This window comes from Trichechus manatus, unplaced genomic scaffold (genome assembly GCF_000243295.1).
Source record: "Trichechus manatus latirostris isolate Lorelei unplaced genomic scaffold, TriManLat1.0 scaffold00065, whole genome shotgun sequence".
In the NCBI taxonomy this organism is placed as follows: Eukaryota; Metazoa; Chordata; class Mammalia; order Sirenia; family Trichechidae; genus Trichechus; species Trichechus manatus.
The window spans coordinates 7,497,118-7,520,988 of record NW_004444001.1 but is presented as its reverse complement, the minus strand read 5'-3'; the positions used below and the strand labels follow the sequence as shown (position 1 = coordinate 7,520,988).

Sequence of the window (23,871 nt, the reverse complement as noted above, 5' to 3'; positions counted from 1 at the left end):
TTGTACCAGTACCAGGCTGTTTTGACTACTGTGGCTGTATAGTAGGTTCTCCAACTGATTTTTGTTTGTTGACTTTGTATCCTGCAACTTTGCTAAATTCTTCTATTAGTTCTGGGAGCTTTTTTATGGACTCGTTGGGGTATTTTTTAAAGTGTTAATTTGGGAATAGAGAAAACATATGCCCTAAATGAGATGCCATTTCTTAGGGTCTTAGAGAAAACTGGGCAGCAGTTGTTTCAAGATTTCACGTGAACCCCACTATTACTTGTTTTCAGTCTTCAGGAAAGGATGTGTGACTTTGACTCAAAATGCTCCTTGCCTTGTTCCAGCAGACTCACAGTATTTGAGCCTTTCTTTCCACAGAGGTTGGCTGCCTTTAGTTTTAGTTTTAGTATAGTTTTTACAGTGTTTTCATTTCTGACCAAAATGTGACTCAGTCCACTTGTTCTTTTGATATTTTGCATCTGCTTGACAGAGTTTAAAAGGAATTTTAATTTAAGTGACTGCCACAGCCATGAACCGTGAACGTTTTTCAATAACATCATAATAAGTTAAAATTTTTCCTTAACTTTTTTGCTGGTTTTGTGGTTATGACTTTCGACTAAGTATCAGAAAAAGTGTATTCCATGCTTTTAATTTTTTTTAAACAAAGCCACACTCTATGTTTCGGTGTAAAGTTTTCCAAATACTTTGATTTTGCTCTTAAAAGTTACTCTTTTTCTGTAGGTTTTTTTTCCCCCTCAGTAATCTTGCTTGGAAAATCATATTTCTAGATGTGATTTTAAGTCTTTTTAACCTTTTCAAATATGTTTTCAAATTTAGTTTTTATCAAATGTATGTCAAAGGTCAGTGGTTCGAACCCAACAGCTGCTCTGCAGGAGAAAGATGTGGCAGTCTGCTTCTGTAAAGGTTACAGCCTTGGAATTTCTATTGGGCAGTTCTACTTTGTCCTGTAGGGTTGCTATGACTTGGAATTGACTCAATGGCACACAGTAACAACAATATATAGCATAAAAAGTGCCCACCTGTCTTTCCCTTCTCCAGCATTCTGCCCCTCCAGGGACCTCCATTTTTGACTCTTTTGGTATTTAATGTCATATTCCTAAATAGTAGGCATGTACTGCTCTTTTAAAAAATCTGTATAAGTTGTTCTCTAGACTTGCGCAGACTGGGGTCTGCCTTTTCTATATCCTAGGTATTTTCTTTGTCTCCCTACATTGGAGCTCTCTGTTACCTGGATCCCACATTTTCTCTTTGTTGATCGTACTTTAATTTTTGTGGAGCACATCCTTCAGTAGCTTCCTGAGAAAAATGTGCCTGGGAATTAAATTTGAGAATCTGCATGTATGAAAATGTCTTTATTTTCTGTCATACTTTATCTATAGTTTACCTGGGTATAGAATTCTAGATTGGAGACTGTTTTCTCTGAGTTTTAAAGGCATCGCTCTATTGATTTCTAGCTTCTGATATTGCTAGTAAGAAGTCCAGTGCTACACCCAAGAGGATATGCTGCTTAGAAAGAGCAATTATACGCGATCAAAAGGGCAACATTTGCACAAGGGCAAAGATGAGAAGGCAGGAAGGAGCAGCAATTCAGGATCAAAGGAAACAACAAACCTAGGATTGAAATGGGGGGAGTGCTGGCACATTGTGGGGAATGAAACGAATGTCATAGAACACTTTATATACAAACTATCAAATGGGAAACTAATTTGCTCTGTAAACTTTAACCTAATGCACAATAAAAAAATTAAAAAAAAAAAAAAAAAGTCCAGTACTGTTCTGATTCTTGATTTTTTCTTTCCTTCCCTGGTTGCTTTTAGGATCTTCTCTTTGTTCCCAGTGTTCTGAAAATTTATAATAATTTGCATCAGTCTGGGCCTTGTTTTACCCATTGTATTGAGCACTCTGAGTACCTTTTCAATTTGGAAACAGATTTTTCAGTTCTGGGCAGTTTTCTTGAATTCTAACCAACCTCTTCCCCCATCCCCAGTTTCCTCTATTCTTTTCTCTCTGAAATTTTTATTATTGGTACTTGAACTTCTGGACTGATAGGTCCTTTAATTTTTCCATCTTTTCTATTTCTTATCTTTTTGTCTCTTGTTCTTGAACTTCATCTTCAAACCCTTCTAATTAATTTTATATATCATATTTTTATTTTAATGAGTTTTTTCTCTACGTGCAACTCTTTTATAGTCTTTTGTTTTTGTTTCATGGATGGAATAGCTCTTCTCTGAGGATGTTAATTATAATTTTTTAAAAGCACTCTTCAGCTTCCTGCAGTATCTCTGTTTCCTTTGAGTAACTTTATCTGTTCAGTTGTGTTACTCTTTCATTTCAGGGATTTCCTTAAATGTATGGCCTTGGCTGCCTTTGGAGTGAGTCACTTAATAGCAGCTTTATTCATAATTGCCAGAAATTGAAAGCAACTAAGATGTCTTTCAGTAGGTGAATGGATAAGCTGTGGTACATCCATACAATGGAGTATTGTTCAGTGATAAAAAGAAGTGAGCTATCAGCCTAGGAAAATACATGGAAGAACCTTAAATACATATTGCTAAGTGAAAGAAGCCAGTCTGAAAAAACTACATACTATGTGATTCCAATTATATGACATTTTGGAAAAGGCAAAACTATAGAGATGATGAAAAGATCAGTAATTGCTAGGAAGAGAAGGATGACTAGGTGGAGGACAGGGCCTTTTTTTTTTCTCTTTTTATTAATTTTTCAATTTTGGTAAAAATATACACAACAAAGCATACACCCATTCAACAGTTTTTACATGTACAGTTCATTGATAATGGTTACATACTTCACATTGTGTCACTGTTCTCCCTATCTCTGCCCATATTGTTTCACCACCGTTAACTAAAACTCTCTGCCCCTTCAAGTTCTCATCTGTATTTTAGAGTTACTGTTCATTTGATCTCATACAGATAATTCTTTAAGAGCATGTGATGATCAAGGCAAACATTCTTTATTAAATGAGGTAAATTGTTCTTTAGTTTAGAGATGACTTCATGTAATAGTTTTGGGTCAAGGCTTAAAAGTTGTTTCCAGGCAATTGATTCGGGGATTCCTCCAGTTTCAGTATATCCAGTAAGTTTTGTTTCCTGTAAGAATTTGAAGTTCTATTCCACATTTTTCTTCCTTTTGATCAAGTCCTATCTATTGAGTCCTTGATCAAAAAGTTCAGTAATGGTAGCCAGGCATCATCCATTTTTTCTGATCTCATGGCAAAGGAGGTAGTAGTTCATGCAGGCAATTAGACCTGCGTCCACTTCCTTCTTCAATTCCTGGGTCTCCTTCCTCTGTTACTCCAGGCTAGTAGAAACCACTTGTTGTATCCTGGGTGGCTGCTAACTAGTAAGCTTTTAAGACTACAGACACTATTCACTGACTAGGAGGTAGAACAGAAACTCTGAAAACAATATTAGGCCAACTGACTGGACAGGCCCATGAAACCATGACCCTAAACCTTCGAACCAGTAAAACTGATCCCCATAAGGTGTTTATTTGTACCTATGTAGTATCAACAGCTGCAACCTTTTTTTTTTTTGGCTGTTGCTTTTGTTGTAAAGTTATATATAACATTCTGTTTGCCATTTCATCACTCCCCTCCCACCCCATGTACAAGTTAGTGATATCAGTTTCAATAGTCAAGTTGGAGCACAGGGCATTTTTAGGACAGTGAAACTACTCTTTATGATACTGTCATGGTGACACATGACATTATGTATTTGTCTAAATCCATAGGACTGTACAACACAAAGAGTGACCCTAATGTAAACTATGGACTTCAGTTAATAACCATGTATCCGTGTTAGCTCATCAGTTGTCACAAATGTACCACACAAATGCAAGATGTTTATAGTAGGAGAAACAGTGTGCAGGGGGAAAGAGGCATATGAGAACTCTCTACAATTTTTCTATAAACCTAAAACTGCTCTAAAAAATAGTCAATTTAAAACAACAACAACAAGTAGTGAGTTAGTAAAAAATTTATAAAAACCAAAACCAAACCTGTTGCTGTGGAATCAATTCCTACTCATAGTGGCCCTGCAGGACAGAGTAGAACTGCCCTATAGGGTTTGCAAGGCTGTTATCTTTATGGAAGCAGATTGCCATAGCTTTCTCCCGTGGAGCAGCTGGTGAGTTCGAACCACTGACCTTTCAGTTAGCAGCCAAGTGATTTAACCACTGCACCACTGGGCCTCCTTAAAAAACTGATAGAATGCTTTATTTGCCCAAGTAGAGCTTCTAAATGTTAACTGCTGGTAGGCAGGGACACAGCTTTTTCTATGGGGTGATGTCTGTTGTTGTTGGTTGCTGTCGAGTAGATTCTAGCAGTCAGTTATTTGTAGGTGTGTTTTTCTCAAAAAGAATCCTCCAACCATCTGCTTAGGACTTAACAAACCTGGCTGCAACATTTGGGGAGCTGAGTGGGTAAAGGGAGCTGAGGATGTCTCACCTTTCAGGACATCAGTTTCCCTTCATCTCTGTCTTTTTGGATTAGTAGGCCTGACCCCAGTTGTGCCTAAGTCCAGAGTGTCTCTAGTAATCTTCCCAGACAGGAGACCTACCATTCTCTTCCCAGTTGCTGCTTGGAGTCAGGGTGGGAATCCAGGGCTAGAACTTTGATATTACTCTCTTTTTAGCCCTGTCTACTATCCCTGCTTTTAGAGGCATTCTGAGCTTTTCTGGTGTATTCCAGCTTTATTCAGTTTGTTGGTTCCCTTCAACATGCTCTTAGGTTTTTGCTTTCTTTGCTCTGCCAAGTCAAATATCTATTGTGTTTCAGCTTCCGAAAATTGTGTTGTTGTTGTTGTTTCCTATTCTTGTCGTTGTGGACTTTATGTTTATATTGCCATTTTAGTGGAGTTTTGGAGGGAGCAGAGGCAATGCAGGTGTTCAATGCATCATGTTTAACTGAAAGTCGGAGCCTGTTTCTTTGATGCTCAGTTTCAGCACAAGATTTAATATGTTGATGTTGTCAGCTGCTGTTGAGTTAGCACCCTACTCATGGCGACCCCATTCACAATAGAATGAAGTGCTGATCGGTCCTGCACCATCCCCATGGTTGCAAATCAGACCATTGGCTGATTTTCGGAAGTAGATCGCCAGGTCTTTCTTCCTAGACCATTTTATCATGGAAGCTCCACTGAAACCTATTCTGCATCATAGCAACACACAAACCTCTACTGACAGATGGTGGCTGCGAACCTGATTTCCTGCAAGGAAGGCGAGAATTCTACCACTGAACCACCACTGTCCCCACAATGTGTTGGTAGCTTGTAGCAATTGCAGAATTTTGCTACAATACCAAAATTGTGGATAACGTAAGTTCATTTTGGTTTCTGCCACCTTCTTTGATTAATACCTAACATATAGCTTGCTATACAGGAATGACATCTGAAAGACTGGGAAGTTTATAAATAGAATAATAGAAATTTAGATCATTAATTAATTTAAAACCCAAAAACCCATTGCCATAGGATCGATTCTGACTCATAGCAACCCCATGTAACAGATTAGAACTGCCCCATAGGGTTTCCTAGGCAGTAGTCTTTACAGAAGCAGATTGCCAGGTCTTTCTCCCTAGGAGCCGCTGGTGGGTTTTAACCACCAACCTTTCATTTAGCAGCTGAGCACTTAACCACTGTGCCACTGGGGCTCCTTTTTAATTAACTTAGATGTCCTTTTTACGGATGTGGAAGCTGAGACCTAGAGAAGTGGCTCATCTGATCTGAGTGGCAGAGCTCAAACTCTGAGTCACTTCTCTGGTCTTCTTTTTGTTACCAGTGTGCTTCTGCCTTATCTCATAAACTAACTAGAAATAGAAGCCCTTCATCCATTCTTTTGTCGCGCAAACGCCCTGTTAATTTAGGTGTAGGGTTTAGATCACAATTATCTGTGGAATTTTTTTTTTACGTCTTTCTTCTCGTTAATATTTGGAGTCTAGTTTTATTTTTGTTAACTTTAAAACTTGGGAAAATTTGTGTCTTACCAGTTGAAGATGCTAATGGTTTAAAGATTTTATATTACACACTTACATGGTTTCTTTTTTTCCTCGTATTATTCCATTCTTCTCCTCAGTGAGTTCCAGAAGTTTTTTGTGGAGGAGGTAGGAACTCTTTCTTGAATGTAACAGGCAAAACTATTTACGCCACCAAAAATGATTATTTAGAACAAATTAATATATCTATTAAATTTTTAAAAATTGTTTGGAAAATGGAAGCAGGTATTGTAAAAATGTCAACAGGTTTCTTTGGAGAAATCCTAGAACGTTCTCTTTACTAATCTTTCAAAATTCAGTTCTCCTCTTTCAAGTCCCCTTCCTCCGTTTTACCTCATGCTGCCCAAATGTTTTGTCTTATTTCCCCTTTCCTCCTATCTTTTGTACTTTATACAGCTTGCCCCAGAACACCACCAACTTCACCTTGTGTTGACATAAAATTCTTTGGCTGTTTTCATTTATATGTAATATCCTTGGGGGCAGACACCTTCCTTTATACTTTTGAATAAATTCACTTCTGCAAACATTTATGGAGTGCTTTCTTTGACTGAGGCACTGTGCTCCTCTGTGGGTGCTTCTGTCTTTTGGGACACATAATAGGTTTTTAACAGATTGCTGATGGTTGGTGTGATTTCACTTTCTCTTTAGTCACTATTACAGGGCAGTTGAAGGAAAGAGTTTTGCCCCTTCCTTTTGTCACATTGGTAACTAGTGATGACAGCTGGGAGCAGAGTGAGGAAAAGCCTGTTCTTGTTGCTTGGAAGCCAGTGGGTTCAGTGTTCCCTTATCTGGAAAGTGAATGCATTGGAAGAGAAGTCCTTCGAGAGTCCTTAAATTTCATGACTGTAAAGAGGTACTCCCAACAAATCAGTGACACCCTTTATAACAACTGATTCATAAAGAAAAATAATGCCTGTTAGGATTGAGTAGAATTCAATAGAAATTTTTCCATGACCAAGCTAAGGTGTCACAAACACAGTCAGAAGTTATCTAGAACATTTAGAATGATAGGGCATTAGGGCTTTTTTTTCCCCTCTCCCTTTCTCTCTAAAGTTAATGCTTTCTCATTATTATGCTCTGGAAATGTATTGCTTTCTATTTTTATTGTGAAATATATATATGAATAAATGTTGAATGTTCATTTTAAAGACTAGTAAAACAAAAGCCTGGTAACCGTCTGTCTTAGTTATCTAGTACTGCTATAACAAATACCACAAATGGATGGCTTTAACAAAGAGAAATTTATTCTCTCACAGTTTAGGAGGCTAGAAGTCCTAATTCAGGGTGCCAGCCCCAGGGGGAGGCTTTCTCTCTCTTTCGGCTCTGGGGGAAGGTCCTTGTCATCAATCTTCCCCAGTCGAGTGGCTTCTCAGCTCAGGGACCTCGGGTCCAAAGGACATGCTATTCTCCTGGCTCTTGTTTCTTGATGGTATGAGGTCCCCATGTCTCTCTGCTAGTTTCTCTCTTTTATATTTCCAAAGAGATTGGCTTAAGTACAACCTAATTTTATAGATGAGTACTGCTTCATTAATATCATGGAAGTAGGATTTACAACACATAGGATAATCACACCAGATGACAAAATGATGGACAATCACACAATACTGGAAATCATGGCCTAGCCAAGTTGACACACGTTTTTGGAGGACACAATTCAATCCATGAGACCATCCTTTAAGTATGAAGGTTCTCTGTGTGATCTGCCTGTACCCTACCCAGGTAACCACTATCCTGACTACTGATGTTTTTGGGTGCCCTTGAGTTGATTCTGACTTATAGCTACCCCATGTGACAGAGCAGAACTGCCCCATAGGGTTTTCTTGGTTGTAATCTTTACTGGAGCAGATTGCCAGGTCTTTCTCCCATGGAACTGATAAGTGGATTTGAACCGCCAACCCCTTTCAGTTAGCAGCTGGCACTTACTCTTGCACCACCAGGACTCCTTACTATCCTGACTGCTATTCAGAAAGTTAGAACTTTGCTTTTCTTTATCTTGTTTTAAATTCTAAACTTGAAATAATAAAAGGCCTTAAATCTTTTTACTTGTGTATTTTATTGTTTTACATGAAGTAATAACAACTAACATTTATTTTATTTTTATTGTGCTTTAGGTGAAAGTTTACAGCTCAAGTTAGTTTCTTATACAGAAATGTATGCACATATTGTTATATGACTGTAGTTGCAGTCCCTATAATGTGACAGCACACTCCTCCTTTCCACCCTGGATTTCCCGTGTCCATTCAGCCGGCTCCGATCCCTGTCTGCCTTCTCATCCTGCCTCTGGACAGGAGCTGCCCATTTAGTCTCGTGTATCTACTTGAACTAAGAAGCACACTCTTCATGAGTGTTATTTTATGTTTTCTAGTCCAGTCTAATCTTTGAAGAGTTGGCTTCGGGAATGGTTTTACTAAAAACTAACATCTATTGAGCACTTACCCCATGCCATTAACTCTTCTGAGCACTTTATATATTATAACTGCCCAAGATCCTTAATAGGTGAGGAAACTGAGGCACAGAGCATTTATGCAGCTAATAATTTGACCCCACTGGGATTCTAATCCAGCCAACCTGGCTCCTAACCCTGATCTCCTAACCACTATACCTTGTTAGGTATTCTTTCATAATTAATAAAATAATTATATATTTTTGTAAGATCTGCATTTATTTATTTTTTGAATACTCGAACAAAATAATCAGTCATCAAGCCTTATATTGTTTCTGCTAGAAGCATTTACTGTAGTTGGAAAGCAATACAGGCTTTAGATCTTGCCCAAACATTCCTAAATTCTCATTGCTTGGCACAAATATGTAGTCCATTAATTTATCTAAACCATTTTAAAACTTTTCTATCTTTAGTATTGCCTATTTCAGGGACTGTCTAAAATGTTTATTTTCTAAATATTGGTTTTATAAATGGAGATTTGCATGGAAAAACAACAGTATCACTTATGTTTGTACTATAGTGAATACTAATACTTAGGACTAACTTTTTTTTTAATTTTTGAAGGAAGAGCTGTGATGATAAGAAATATTTTTCTTTTATAGTAGTTAACCCATTGCCCTCAAGTTGATTCCAACTCATAGTCACCCTTAGAGTTTCCAAGGAGTAGCTGGTAGATTTGAACTGCCGACCTTTTGGTTAGCAGCCTAAGTTCTTAACCAGTGTGTCACCAGGGCTCCTTATAGTACTTAGCATTTTTATTTTTAAAATATTTTCAATTTTTTTATAGACACATGTAATTTTGGATGATTATTTAGATATGATTTCTAAGAGATGGTGTCTTAGTTACCTAGTGCTGCTGTAACAAAAAATACCGCAAGTGGGTAGCTTTAAAGAACAGAAACTTAATTTCTCACAGTTCATGAGGCTAGAAGTTCGAATTCAGGAATGGCTCTAGGGGGAGGTCCTTCCTCGTTGGTAGCCTCTGGAGTTCCTTTTTGTTTCTTGGCATCTGTCTCCCCTGTCCTTGTGTGTATCTCTGTGTCTATTCTACTCTTTTTAATAACTCACAAGTGATCAGGTGTAGGATCTACCCTACTCTGGTATGACCTCATTAACATAACAAAGAAAATCCTGTTTCCAAACAAAATCACATCTCTAGGTACAGGGGCCAGGACATCTATACATATCTTGGGGGAATGCAGTTCAACCCATAGCAGATGGCTTCTTTATAAAACTGTTGTTGACAGCTGTTTAGTGAATTAATGTTTTCTTTTCAGTGTTTTCCTTGAAGACACCTGGCTGTAGTGAGAAGCCTTTATGCTTGAATTTTAAAGTTAGAAACCATTTCTGTGGAAGGAGATTCACAGTTCAGTAACTTCTCAAACTGGGCACGTAAGTGCTTAAGGATATTGTTATCTGCCAACTAAAGTTTACCATGGGCATAAAAACTTAAGCAAACCTCATGTTCCTTGCCACTGATGTACAGTTACTGGAATTGCACCAATTTAAAGTAATTATCATGGGCCTAGGCACCGCTCTTTCCTTGCTGTGTGATTCTGGGCTAGTCATTTAATAACCAGTCTGAGCCTCCATTCCTTCATCTGTAAAATGCCACCAACGCCTACGTCATTGTGAGAAAGAACAGAGCAAATATAGGTGAAAACATCTCCCCCAGCATGGCATCTAGAAGGAGTATATAAGTTTTCATAAATGTCCGCCCCCCATTACAATTCTGCTCTGTGCTGAACAGAAGTGTTGTATAGTAGTTATAAACAGTACCTGGCAATGACAGAATTAATGTTTTTAAAATGGTTTGGATGTATGCTGGCTGTCTGAACTCTACCAATCATTATGTATTATAGATGGGGAGTACAAAAAGTAGGGATATATATATATATATATATATATAAAAAATTGTACTTTAGGTGAAGGTTTACAGAACAAATAGTTTCTCATTAAACAGTCAGTACACATATTGTTTTATGTCATTGGTTAACAACCCCACGACATGTCAACCCTCTTCCTTCTTGACCTTCTTTTTTTTTTTTGGTGAAAATATACATAGCCAAAGATACACTATTTCAAAAATTTCTACATGCACAATTCAGTGACATCGATTACTTTCTTCCAGTTGTGCTGCTATTCTCACTTTAGATGAAGGTTTACAGAATAAAATAGTTTCTCATTAAACAATTAGTACACATGTTGCCCTGTGACAATGGTTAAGAACCCCACTACATGTCAACACTGTCCTTACTCAACCTTGAGTTCCCTATCACTAGCTTTCCTGTCCCCTTCTGCCTTCTAGTCCTTGTCCCTGGACTGCTGTGCCTCATTAGTCCTGTTTTGTTTTATGGGGCTGTCCAGTCCCCGGCTGAATGGTGAACCTCAGAAGTGACTTCACCACTGAGCTAAAAGGGTGTCTGGGGGCCATACTCTCGGGGTTCCTCCAGTCTGTTTCAGGCCAGTAAATCTGGTCTTTTTTTTGTGTGTTAGAATTTTGTTCTACATCCTTCTCCAGCTCTGTCCAGAACCCTCTGTTGTGATCTCGGTTAGAGCAGTCAGTGGTGGTAGCTGGGCATCATCTAGCTGTACTGGACTCAGTCCGGTGGAGGCCTTGGTAGCTGTGGTCCATTAGTCCTTTGGACTAATCTTTTCCTTGTATCCTGTTCTCTTCATTCTCCCTTGCTCCCAGTGGAGTATCTTAGCTGGCTGCTCACAGGCTTTTAAGACCCCAGATGCTACTCACCAAGGTAGAATGTAGAACATTGTCTTTATAAACTGTGTTATGCCAGTTGAGCTAGATGTTCCCCCGAGACCATGGTCCCCACAGCCCTAAAAAGCAGGGATTTTTATTAAAAAAAAAAAAAAGTGGAATTAAGCAGAGGGGTGAAATGGCAACTCTGGTGTATGCTATATGGAAAGTGAATTTTTTGACTGACACTGCTGCTCTACCAACTAAATGAGATTTGGTATTGATTTTGTTTGTATTTATTTATCTTGAATGTTTGAGGAGAATACAAGCATGTCATACCACTGCCTCTACATCATTCTGGTTTTTGGTGAGATTGGTGTTACATTATTAGGTGTTGTCGAGACGGATCCGACTCATAGTGACCCTGTGTGCAACAGAATGAAACACTGTCTGGTCCTGTGTCATCCTCACAATCCTTGCTGTGTTTGAGCCCGTTGTTGCAGCCACTGTGTCAATCCATCTCACTGAGGGTCTTCTTTTTTTTCCGACCCTCTGCTTTACCAAGAATGATGTCCTTCTCCAGGGACTGGTCCCTCCTGATAATATGTCCAAAGTACGTGAGACAAAGTCTCACCATCCTCACTTCTTAGGAGCATCCTGGCTACACTCTTCTTCCATGACAGTGGGTTCATTCTTCTGGTAGTCTGTGATACATTCAGTATTCTTCACCAACACTGTAATTCAAAGGCACTGATTCTCCTTTGGTCTTCCTTATTCATTGTCCGGCTTTTGCATGCTTATGAGACAATTGAACGTACCATGGCTTGAGTCAGGCACACCTTAATCCTCAAAGTGATGTCTTTGCTTTTTAACACTTTAAAGAAGTCTTTTGCAGCAGATTTGCCTAATGCAATACGTTGTTTGATTTCTTGACTGCTGCTTCCATGGATGTTGATTGTGAATCCAAGTAAAATGAAATCCTTGACAACTTCAGTATTTTCTCTGTTTATTGTAATGTTGCTTATTGGTCCAGTTGTGAGGATTTTTGTTTCCTTTATGTTGAGATGTAATCCATCTGAAGGCTGTAGGCCCTGATCTTCATCAGTAAGTGCTTCAAGTCCTCTTTACTTTTAGTAAGCAAGGTTGTGTCCTCTGCATATTGCAGGTTGTTAATGAGCCTTCCTCCAATCCTGATGCCATGTTCCTTTTCATATAATCTAGCTTCGCGGATTATTTCCTCAGTATACAGATTGAATAAGTATGGTGAAGGGATACAACCCTGACACACACCTTTCCTGATGTGGTGAGAAGGAATTCCCAATTTCTGGCTAGGATTTTGTATTCTTTAGTCTTTATGAAGCTCTCAATTAAGCCCAGGGTGTTACTTAATAAAGACCCATATATCAAACACATTTTAAGATTCCTGACTTGTACCTTAATGATCAGGCTCTTTTATCCCAGCCTGCCCCAAAACCCTTGCAATGTTTGAACATCAGTGTCTCTTCCCACCAGATTAATAATTTGAAGTCTTTGCTTTCCTGATAGCAAGGAAAAAATAGCTAACACATGTTCCTCTCTTGTCAGTTTACAATACACATACATTTTCTTCTATGATATTCATAGCACCCTTGAAAGGGAGGAGAACTCATTTTATGTCCATTTACAGATGAAGAAGTAGAGGTCCCAAGACACTAGTGAGTTGCCCGAGGTCACAGTGTTAATAAGTAGCTATCCTGGGACCTAAGCCCAAGTCTTCTAATTCTAAATCTGCTCCCCCACAAAACAAAAGCAAAAACAGCCATTGAAACCCTATGGCGCACAATTCTACTCTGATACACATGAGGTCACCATGAGTTGTAATCGACTTGTTGGCAACTGGTTTATTTAGTATAGAACTGATTGTTGTGGTCAGCCTTTGGAGAGAAGCCAGAATTACTTCAAATACTTGGATTTAGTTGTAATTAAATTAACTTTTAATTATTGAAGGTTTTTATGTTGAAAGTAGGGTCATTTGGTAGGAAAGAGGGATGTTTTATAGATGTGAAACCCCTGTCCATTACAATGTTAGCTTATCCTTCCCTGGTGATGTTGCCTCAGATGTGTAGAAATCATAAGCTCTCCCTAAAAATATTTGTGCATTTCCTGGGCTTTACAGTCTTGTAGCCTCTTCTGCCTCCTGGGCCCCTACTTTCTTGCCTTGTACCTCTGATTTGTACCAAGATGCACCCAGGTGTGAAATTTAACTCTCCTCCTCTGATTTTCACAAAGACCCCACTTACACAGAGCGTTTATGGCCTTAGTACACCTAACTGACAATTGGGGGCAAAATAGAGGTGAGGTGAGCCTCACCTTGCATTAGTGTAAACAACTTTCCCAGTAAGGCACCCCATCCTTAAAATCTTTTCTGACTTCCCTTGACTCAAGAGCTTCACTCCCACCTAATCCCAGCTTTACTCCATTTACTCCTATTCTTCTCTTCCCTTGTCATCTTCTCTCCATTCCTTTCAGAGATAAAATAACAAATTCTTTCCCATGTCTAATTCAGAGCGATTTCCCTTTCTCTTTGGGGTCTTGACAGCCATTCTGCAGGGAACCACCCACTCTAAGGCTCTTGACATGAGGGGTGGGGGGCCCATATTGAGGGAACATATTTTCACAAAGGAAGTTCCTTCCAAGAGGAATTCTTGTGTTAGCTGTTAGGGTGACAAAATAGAGAATTTTTCACCTTATTACATGGCAGCCAACAGCATACCGATCTCAAGTTTATTGAGTCCTGCTTCTTAAATAAATTGTCAGAAACCTAAAAAATGGTTATACATGCAGTTTATCCAAATCATACACTCTGGATATCTTTGAACTAATATAATGTCCTGTGTATAGGATATAATCTTCTTTTTTAAAGAAGCCTGCTACTTGCCAGAAAGTCTGAACCCATCCAGCACAAAGAAGTGACCTCATGCCATCTTTCATTATTGAATATTTCGCTTATGCAAAAATAATTTTAGCTTTTGTTACTCGAGTGTTTTTGTTACTATAAATTTTTTTTTTCCTCTCACAGATTCAGCTCAGGAAATCAACTGTGCAAAGACAATGGACTAATCTTTAAAACCTAAAACAAATGCAGAAGTGCATCTGTTCAGAAAGTAAACCTTTAATCCTTCCATTTATGAATTTATCTGTGACTGAATCTTTGATCACCCTTAGCTGAAAAAAAAAATCACAGTTTAATTAAAAAAAATCACTATTTTACATCAGTTTTGAGAACGTGCAGAGAGTTCACTGAACTACATTGTAATACTGATACACATTTTGAATTTGTAAATAAAATCCTTGAGATTGCTTTTATCTTGCCATGTATTAGCCCAGCCTTACAGATTGTTTTCCTCCTAGGTAGTAGAGAAGAAGAAACCTCACCAATGACTCTGGAATAATATGGAAGAAGATGGAAAAAACCTTGTTTAATGGGTAAGAAATAAAAGTATAATAAAAAATTATTAACAAAAACTATTTAAAACATCAGTATTATGTATGGCCAATCTGCAGGGGGTGGCTGAGTTTGGCATACTATTAGGGACATGCTAAGTATCAGTTATTATTTTTGCCTTATCCTACTCTGAACTTCCACCACTTTCTTTTTTCTTGCCCTTGTGAATTTTTCAGTACCATAAATTAACTTAAGCTAGGAAGGGAAACATCGTATTTGATACAGTTGGGACCTGGAGACCAGCAACTGCACTAAAACCAACTCTAGGATAAGTCTTGAAGCTTATTGGTGGTTGGATAGAGACCATGTCTGTCTTGACCTTTCAAGAATAATTATTCATCCCTCTTGTCTCCGCATATACTTCTAGCTGCTATGATATTGGGCTCACCATGGAGATCCTGTTCATTTTAGCAAGTGCAGAATATACATCAGGTGGTAATCAAATAGAATTCCATAGAAAGTCCAATAAAAGATTTGACTAAGTGTAGGAGATAAACATTTTCTTTATATTACATAAGTTCACACATTCTTATCATCATTATTCATGCATTATAGATAACCAAAATCCTCTGCCTGAACCTTAGCCCCCTTCCAGAGATAATCAGTATCATTGTATGATACATATTTGTACAAACCTTTTCCTTTATTTGGTGATTAAAAACATGGGCTCTGGAGCCAGACTGTTTTTGACTAACCACTACTAACTTGATATTTGGGCAAGTTAATCTCTCTGTGCCTCAAGTCCTTGGGTATAAGATGGGGACAATAAAATACCTAATGCATAGTGATATTGAGGATTAATTAATCCAAGGAGAAGATTTTAGGGATGATGCCCGGAACATAGTAAGTGTTGAAAAATGTTAGATGTAAGTATTATACATATCCCAGTTAGCATTTTAATGTACCAACTATCCACAGATGAATCTTGCTCTGATACACTCCAAGAGTTAAACATCTTGTATAAGGTTAACCCTGGTGGTTAGGATTTTTATTTATTTTTTCATAAACGTTTTCTTTTGGGCCTCATGCTTCATTTCTTGGCTAAACTATGTGTGAGAATGGAGTTAAAAATTTTCAACTCTTACTGCATATCTTATGGTGTATATGCTGCTTATAGTCTACAATAGTTTCATCTTGCCTGTAACAGTTAGTAACCTTTCAGAGCAGGGTACACAATGCTCTTGTTTCTAGATAGCTATGTCAAATTTTCCGTTAACTAAAGCTTCTTTCAATCTATTTGAAGGACAGGTCTTCTTGAGTTTCTTTTTTTCTTGTTGCACAGAATTATAGAAGTTTTTAAAATGTCTTTGACATCTTTTCCATGGCTTGTCAGCACTTTCTTAGGTGTACAATTACCTTTTTTTAACAAGGAAGGACACTGCAACAGTCATCTCTTTTTAGTATTTCCCTCCTGCATTATTCTCTGTGCTCTTAATTATTATAGACTATTCTATCTGCTGTGACCATCGTGAGGCTATTTTAGAAGATTAATTCATAAAAAAAATCTAACATTTACTGAGTGTCGTGCCAGGCACTGTTTTAAGTGCTTTACTCATTTAAGCCTGTCACCACTTATGAGGTAGATAACTTTTATTATTTTTGTTGTACAGCTGAGAAAAGTGAGGCACAGATTAAGTAACTTGCTCAAAGTCACATTGCAAGTGGCAGCTTCAGAATTCAAACCTAGACACTCTGCTCCAGAGTCCATGCTGTTGACCAGGATAATGGCTTCGTTAATGAAGTCTTGTAAGGTTTGCTAAGGTGGGTGTGAATTTAAATGAGACACTAAAGCCAAATGTCACCCGAAGAAGTCACCGTAAGTAAACTGCTTTTGCTTGCCTGTGGAAGGAATATTTGAAGTCCTGTATCTCTTTTACTATGGGAAAATGATGCTGTAAGATGACTATTTGGAAAAAGTTTTTTCTTGACTGTACTTATATGACTATAGCTGTTTTGCTTCATTACCAGTTGTTTGTAGTAGATAGAAATCACCTGAACTAGCTAAAGAACAACACATGTTTAAAAGGCGTCAGAGTGGGTTGATTTGTAGGTCACCGTTCAGCTGCTGTTCATAAAAACATGCAGCCAGAATGATTGAACAGTAGAGCAGTTTGGAACTGATCGTTAATTGGCAATTGCTCTTTTGTCCTGTTAAATAATATTTGAATGACAGTGGAAAGTTGTGCAAGAGTAGAAAAGCCAGGAGAAAGGTGACTTATGGGTCTTATAATTAGAATGTCACTTATAAGTGATGGTCTAAAAAGTAAATGTACGTTAACAATTGATGTTTATGTAGGAACTGGAAGGAGTCATGGTACGTGGTTTTTGTTCTGGGGTCTGTCTTGTCAGAAAGAAACATTGACTTTTCTTCAAATAGCAATTCATTTCCTGTTGAAATATGGTGAAGTACAAAGAGTAAGCCACATTTAAAGTAACAACAAGCGTGCTGATAAAATGTTGTGGTCTTCCTATTAAATATGGCTGCATGGAGTTGGTTATATTTTCCTCTTTCCATCTTTTTTTACCCCTTTCCCTTGTTTATTTGAGAGTCTCTTCTGAATGTTCATGAGAGTTATGGCTCATAGTGTATATAGCAGCCTTCTCAAAGTTCTTTGTGGGGCGTTTCGAGGTCAAAACTATTTTCCTAATACAAAACATTATTAGCCTTTTCCACCCTCATTCTTTTGTAAGTGTGCAGTGGAGTTTTCCAGAGGCCACATGTCACATGGTACTGCAACTGATTGAACGCAGAAACAGATATGAGACTCTAGCTGTCTTCCTTAAGTCAGACATTAAAAAGATTTGCAAAAATATAAAGCAGTGCAGCTCTTTTATTAAACATTATTTTTAATACAGGGTTTTTTTCCATTAAAAATATTATTTATTTTAATATGAAATGGGCTTAATTTTGTTTTAATTTCTAATATGAAATATTAATAGATATTACCATATAAACAAAAACCCTTTGGGGTCTTCAATAATGAATAAAAGTATGAAGGGGTCCTGAAACCAAATATTTTGAAAACTACTGCTCTCAAGGGTCAAAAGTCTGAACAAAAATTCATTATAATTAATATTATCTAATAAGGTTTATGTTCCTGAAAATGTTAAGCATGTACTGGACAGAAGAGACTTATTTAGAGTTCTTGTTTTCCACTTGAGCTTTGTATATAACAACTCCTTTATTCTGAGTGAATAGAAATAAATACTGATTTTATTTTACTACTAGTATATCACTTATAAGCACGATTAGACAAATTTTGTAGATGTTGAAGGTTAGTAAGTTATTTGCTTTTATTTGTAAAATGAGCAATATTTAAATGTAGCATATTTTGGAAATCTATGGAATATTATTATAGAGTGCCTTGTTATGTCCAAGCCCAACACGATCACATTAAGTGAGGCTCTCTAGAGTACAGTGAGAAGCACTGTGGTTTGTTTCTACCTTAGAACATTACAGTGACCCTAGGGTGGGCCAGAAAGACATGGTACCCTCTCTAATGATTGCGTAGACAGTGTCTGTAACATGACACCTCCATCTATACTCTAGTGACACTCTAAAGAAGTAAAAATTTTGTTCCTTTTTCAAAATTGTGCTAGAGGGCACGTTCCAGATTATAAGAAGCTGTGGAAATCTGGACTGAGAGGAGAAAGGAAGCATCGGTTGAATACCTTCCAGCCTCACCAATGACCCACTGATATGTATGAATCTCAGCATGTCCTTTGTATTGGTTGCTCCCAACTTTGAAGAGGACTTTTCAGAACAGCCTTTTATTTTACAGTATTAATTGAGCGTCTACTGTGTACCAGGCTGTAAATATATAATTGAACAAAATAAAAAGCAAAAAAATTTCTACCTAACTTACATGCTAGCTTACATTACAGCCTTTGAGTTCTTTGCCCTAGTCACAGCTCCCTCCTCAGGGGAATCTCAGAATTGATGGCTATTGTAGATCTCAGACACTGGGTGTTTCTCAGTGGCTGAGTGCTGAGATTAGAGTGCAAACAGCTTGATGTTTTGTGATTTTTGACGATAAAAGAAATTACACCAAATGGTTTCGGATTTTTCAAATTTTACATGGAACCCCAGTATAGCAGTAATAATGGACCTATCCAGTCACCCTTGTGGTTGATTTAATCTTGTTTTGTTTTCAAAGTTAGTGCCAGTTTTGTCAACAAATTTAACTTAAAATTAAATATGAATGGATGTTAACTTTATTCTGTTTTTTTTTTTTTTATTATTTGAAGAAAAATGTTCTTCACATGTGGGAGATTTTCCTTGCCTGGTGATTTGCTCCCCAAGACCCTGTAATTTATTTAATAGACTTTTACACAGAAAGAGATTATTTGGCTCATTAGATTCAGTCACTTAAAAATAACTTGAAGGTTAACTAATGTGACCATCAGACTTCTGCTCACCACCTAGATGTCTATCTTATCACTCACTAACTTCAGCCATTTCCAAGTGCAGGCAATTGGGAGTACCATTAGAATATTAATGGAAAAGAAACATGACATTCAAAATGTGAATGACCAAAATTTTTCTTAAAAGATTATTTTAGAGATACACTTTAATAGAAGCTCATTTTTTATTGCACAACGTTTTGACCTTCCCTTCATTGACAGTGTGAAAGGAGCTTTCTAATTAGAATGCACCAAATGGCTATCTATTCAGGATTGCTACCTGCCAAGTGCCTCCAACCTTGGCTGTGCCTGGTATACCAAAGACCACAACATCTAAGTTTCAAACTCTCCAGCAAGTAAAACCCGAGTCCTTTGCCAAAGTGGGAGAGGCATAGTCATTTGGCTGCTCGGAGTAGAGGAGGGGAAATATGTGAGGACCTTTTTTTAAATTGTTGTTGAGTATATACACAGCAGAACATACACCAGTTCAACAATTTCTACGTGTACAGTTCAGTGATATTGATTACATTCTTCAAGTTGTGCAACCATTCTCACCTTCCTTTTCTGAATTGTTCTTCCCTCATTATCATGAACTCACTGCCCCCGAAGCTTCTTATCTGGCCTTTCTGAGTTGCTGTTGTCAGTTTGATTCCATATAGATAGTTCTTCAAAAGACCACCATATTTAAGGCAAATATTCTTTACTAAATAAGCTAACTTACTGTTTGGTTTAAAGAAGACTTCAGGATATATTTTTGGTTTAAGGTTGAAAGAGTCTCAGGGCAATATTTTCAGGGTTCATTCAGCCTCCAGAAAGTCTGGAGTCCATGAGCATTTTACTCCTTTTGATCAAGATTCTTCTATAGAATCTCTGATGAAAATATTCAGTAATGGTAGCCAGTCACCATCTGGTTCTCTGTTCTCATGGCGAAGGAGGCATTTGTTCATGGAGGCAATTAGGCACACATTCCATTTCCTCCTCCTATTCCTGACAATCCCTCTTCCTCTGCTGCTCCAGGCGAATAGAGACCATTTGTTATACCTTGGATGGCCGCTTGCAAGTTTTTAAGACCTCAGGAACTAAGAGGTAGAACAGAAGCACTAAAAACATTAGGCCAGTTACCTGGGATATTCCATGAAACCATGACGCTAAACTTCCAAACCAAGAAACCAAATCCCATGAGGTATTTGATTGTACATAAGCAGCCTGTGAGGATCCTTTTAAAGACATTTAGCCAACCTTATTATTATTATTTGGTTCCCTACCTTACTTCTATCTTCAGAGGTATATGGAGCCTCCAATTCCTGAGCCTTTCCAGGTTCTGAAGTTCTGAACAGCTTGGTTCTTGTTTCCTTCACCCTGCGGTAGGCATTTAAATTTTAGATGCTCTTGTCTATTACAGTTTCCATTCCTCAGTTTACTTTCCAGCTTCCAAACCTTTGACGATACTTCTCATCTGCTATTGTGTCATCTCCTGTTCTTCTTGTCCTTATAAATTTGTCTTTTTTATTTCTTTACTGTGATTTCACTGGGGTTTTGAGAGGGAGAAAAGGTAAATGTGCATTCATTCTGCCATGTTTTACTGGAAGCCCAAGGTTTAGCAGATATTATCGAGTGTATGCAACGTACCAGGAATTGTCTTAGACGCTGGGTTATTTGTCCAATTAAAAATCCCTTTAAATTCTATTTCTGTTGAGGTTTGGCAAACTCATTCATACCAGTGCTATTCATTAATTTTCTTTTAGCACCTTGTATATGCTAGGTGGAAACCCTGGTGGCATAGTGGTTAAAAGCTATGGCTGCTAACCAAAAGGCCAGCAGTTCAGATCCTTGGAAACTCTATGGGGCAGTTCTACTCTGTCCTATAGGGTCGCTATGAGTTGGAATCGACTCGATGGCTATGGGTTTGGTTTTTTTTTTTTTAATATGCTAGGTACTATTACATAAATAATTTCATTTAATCATCACATCAGCTCTGCAAGGCATTAGATATTATACCTCATTTTAATGGGTATGGAAACAAATTCAGAAAAGTTAAATAACAAATTTAAAATGTCACAGCTATTAAAGGTAGTGCTAAGTTTGAGATAAGTTTCCAAAACAAATACACTTTCTATTATAATGTACCTATGTCAACTGTATATTGGAGATTAGATAGCTATTGTGAGTTTTTAAGCAGAGGAGTACAGTATAAAAAGAAAATGCTGTTTTTGTTTAATATAGGGATAATGTTCAGGTTCTACTATAGTAGATCCAGAAAGAGAGGAGGCATCAAGATCAACTAGCATTTAAAGCAGTAATAATGCAGGCATACAGTGTTTTATTTTTATTTTTAATACTTATATTTATCACGCCTAGTACAGAAAGTTGACTTCATTCAGCCTTGTTGCCTTCTGGTAGGTAATACATACCTTTATTTTCAAATTGATCTTTAGTGTTTTTAAATCTGTAATTTGAGGGCCATTCTTTTTTTTTTTTTTTCTCCTTTTTGAAATCAAGTACTCTGAGTTCATTAGTACACAAAGTGTTTTCACAAATTTTTAAAAAGATACAAAATTGATAGTTCACACAAAAAGCAAAAAAGATCAATATTTATCATAAAGTCATGCAAACAAATAAACAACAACAAATATACACATATATGTTGTTGTTGTGTGCCATTTAGTTGATTTCGACTCACAACAACCCTGTAGGACAGAGTAGAACTGTCCCAGAGGGTTTCCTAGGCTGAGATCTTTATGAGAGCACATCACCAGGTCTTTTCTCCTACAGAGCCACTGGTGTGTTTGAACTGCCAACCTTTTGGTTAGCAGCCAAGGGCTTAACCATTGTGCCACTAGGGCTCGCTCTCTCTCTATATATAAGTGTGTGTGTGTATATGTGTGTGTGTGTGTGTGTGTGTGTGTGTATATACGTATGTATGTATGTATGTGTGTATTTTATATATATATATATGTTTTTTATTGCCAGATTGAAAAATATTTAAAAGATGTGTCCATCCCTACTATTAGCAAGCATGTGGGGAGACATGCACTCTCACATACTACTGGGAGGGAGTGTAAATTAGTGCAGTCGTTTTAGAGGGCAGTTCGATGATATCCATCCAAAATTTAAATGCATATATTTCCTTGACCCAGAAATTTATCTTCTATAAATGATCCTACAGACACACTTGTATAAGTGTCCCATATATACGACTATCAATGGCACATTGTTTGTAATAATAAAAAACACTTGAAAACAGCAAAATTCTCCAGGAGGCTAGTGAAATGAATTATCCAGTTTATACCAGAGAATATGCTATAGTCTTTAAAAAGGATGAGGTAAAGCCAGATATATGGAAAAATGTCTAAGATATATTAAGCTTTAAAAAAAGCAAGATGCAAAGATGGTTTATAAAGGTGATGGTCTACATCCTGGTTTGATGAGTAGCATCTGGAGTCTTAAAAGCTTGCAAGTGGCCATCTAAGATACAACTATTGACCTCTTTCTATCTGGATCAAAGGAGAGTGAAGAAAAACAGATTCAAGGAAGCAATTAGTCCAGAGGACTAGTGGTGCACAGGGACTACAGCCTTCTCTAGTCTGAGACCAGAGGAACTAGATGGTGCCCAGCTTCCACTACCTACTGCTCTGACCAGGAACACAATAGAAGGTCCCAGCTAGAATAGGAGAAAAATGTGAACAGAATTCAAATTAAAAAAAAAGGCAAGACTTACTGATCTGATAGAGACTGGAAGAACCCCCAGACTATTGCCCTAAGACACCCTTCTGACTTGGAACTGAAACACTGCCAGAGGTCACTTTTCAGCCAAATAATGGACTGGCCTATAAAATAAACAATAACAAACCTGTGAGGAATGTGCTCCTGAAGACAATCAACTATATAAGATCAAAAGGGCAACATTTCCCCAAAAGTAAAGATGAGAAGGCAGGGAGGGGCAGGGAAACTGGACAAATGGAAATGGGGAGCCCAGGGTGAAAATGGGGAGAGTGCTGCCACACTGCGGAAATTGCAACCAATGTCACAGAACAATTTGTGTATTAATTATTGAATGGGAAATTAATTTGCTGTGTAACCTTTCACCTGAAGGACAATAAAATGTTAAAAAAAAAAAAGAAAAAGAAAAAAGGCAAAATGCAGAATAATATGTATGATTAGGGTTCAATTTATATTAAAATTATATTTATATATTAAGTATATACTGTAGATGTAATTTAACTTTATACTAAAGCATGAATATGTGAATTATATATTCTAAATGCATAAAATATTTCTGGGAGGGTGCTCCAGAAGGATGCTCGGTCAGCAGTAGTTACCTCTAGAGGGAAGGCTGGGGATGGAGAAAAGAGGGAGAGTTTTACTCCTGGGATTTTCATAGTGTGTACACATATAGGAGCACTCGTGGCACAGTGGTTAAGCACTCAGCTGCTAGCCAAAAGGTTAGCAGTTCAAACCCACCAGTTGCTCTGCGGAGGAACTGTGTGGCAGTCTGCTTCTGTAAAGATTTACAGTCTTGGAAACCCTATTGGGCAGTTCTGCTGTGTCCTGTAGGGTTGCTGTGAGTTGGAATTGACTCGATGGCAATCAATGGGTTTGGTTTTTTGTTTTTTGTTTGCTTACATATATTAGTTTTATTTTTTTTAAGTATATAACATTAACTTGAAAAAACTAGAATTCCAGTTGCCCTTTGCTAAGCCAGTAGGTAACCCTGCCTTCCATAATTTTTTTTTTTTTTAATATTTTATTGTACTTCAGGTGAAGGCTTACAGAACAGATAGTTTCTCATGTAACAGTAACACACATGCTGTTTTATGACATTGGCTAAC

The 23,871-nt window shown here is 37.6% G+C and overlaps 1 protein-coding gene across 1 annotated transcript in view; it reads left to right on the top strand.

Annotated features, from left to right (window-relative positions):
• USP49 (ubiquitin specific peptidase 49) overlaps positions 1–23,871 on the top strand; it is a 142,063-nt gene that overhangs the window by 29,582 nt on the left and 88,610 nt on the right. Inside the window, exon 3 of the mRNA XM_004379446.2 lies at positions 14,545–14,619. The gene's annotated coding sequence lies outside the window, so the exon portion shown is untranslated. The remainder of the gene's footprint in view (positions 1–14,544; positions 14,620–23,871) is intronic.